We start from the raw sequence: 1,779 nt of genomic DNA, 5'->3' as shown, positions 1-1,779 counted from the left end.
TCCAAGAAAAATGCCCTTCATCAGAATTTTGCATCGAATTTCTAGATATCCTTACCATTATTAAGTACAAAGCACTTGCAACCAAAAACATGTAGATGAGAAATATTAGGTTTTCTACCATTATACAACTCATATGGGGTTTCTTTAAAATGGGTCTTATCAAGGCCCTATTCATGATGTAACATGCAGTATTGACAGCTTCAGCCCAAAAATACTTTGGAAGAAAAGTATCATTTAATAAAGTTCTTGCAATTTCTTCCAATGATCTATTTTTCCTCTCAACAACTCCATTTTGTTGAGGGGTTCTAGGTGCAGAAAAATTGTGTTCAATACCATGTTCATCACAGAATAATTCAAAATCTTTATTTTCAAATTCACCCCCATGATCACTTCTAATGGATGCAATCTTGAGATTTTTCTTGTTTTGTATGACTTTAGCAAGTTTTCTAAATGCTTGGAATGAATCACTTTTATGTGTAATAAATAATGTCCAAGTATATCTAGAGAAATCATCAACTATAACTAAAGCATAGTAATTTCCTCCAAAACTCATGGTTCTAGATGGACCAAATAAATCCATATGCAATAACTGTAAGGGTTGAGTGGTTGAAACAACATTTTTAGGTTTGAATGAGGCTCTTGTTTGTTTGCCCTTTTGACATGCATTGCATAGTTTATCTTTTTCAAATTTCAATTTAGGCAAACCAAATACTAAATCTTTTGAAATTAATTTATTTAAGTGATCCATGTTTATGTGAGCAATTCTTTTATGCCATAACCATGGATCATCATCTTTACTAAGAAAGCAATGATTGTTTTCTTGTTTTATGCTTAAGTCTATCATGTAAACATTATTGACTCTATGTCCTACATGCTTTATATTAATGTCATGCTTATGTTCTATAAGACATTTCTGAGAATCAAATGATACTAGATAGCCTTTGTCACATAGTTGACTAACGCTAAGCAGGCTATGCTTAAGGCCTTCAACAAGTAGAACATTTTCAATGGAGTTTGAAGAATTTGTACCTATTTTACCCACTCCAAGAATTCTACCTTTGTTGTTGTCACCATATGTTACATGCCCGCTTTTCTTTGGAGATATATGTGTAAAATTTGATGCATCTCCAGTCATATGTTTTGAGCATCCGCTATCTATGTACCACTTCTTTCTCAAAGATACCTGCATAATCAAGTTTTTGACTTAGGTACCCAAATTTTATTGGGTCCTTGCATGTTAGTATAAACTGAGGATCCTTTTGGGACCCATATCATTTTAATGTTTCTGTAATTTTTCTTGAAGTAGCAAGTTGATATGCCATGTCCTCTTCTTCCACAGTAAAAACAAGTGATAGAATTAGAATTACATTTTTGTGTGGAAGTGGAAAAGTTTTTATGAAACTTTTGTTGTTTTTCAGATTTATACCCTAGTCCATTTTTATTAGACACATATCTTTGTTTACTTAATATAACATCTAGATTATTTCTACTATATGAAAATTTCGCAAGTGAATTTTTCAACTCTTTAATTTCTTTTACATATTTATCACAACAACTACAAGAATCTGTTATTTTCTTGTCATTAATAGTGGATATATTAACTTTTTCATTTGTTTTAGAAATTGAGACTTCATTTCTAAGAATATCTAATTCTTTGTTTAATTTCGAAATTTCATTTTCTAAATTTGAAATTGTTTTCTTTGATGATGAAACTAATTTTGCAGTTTAATTGACTTCTTTTATGCAGATCACAATGCATTCTTGCAATTCATCAAAGAA

This window comes from Glycine max, unplaced genomic scaffold, assembly GCF_000004515.6.
Source record: "Glycine max cultivar Williams 82 unplaced genomic scaffold, Glycine_max_v4.0 scaffold_25, whole genome shotgun sequence".
Taxonomy (NCBI): Eukaryota; Viridiplantae; Streptophyta; class Magnoliopsida; order Fabales; family Fabaceae; genus Glycine; species Glycine max.
This window is presented reverse-complemented; position numbering follows the sequence as displayed.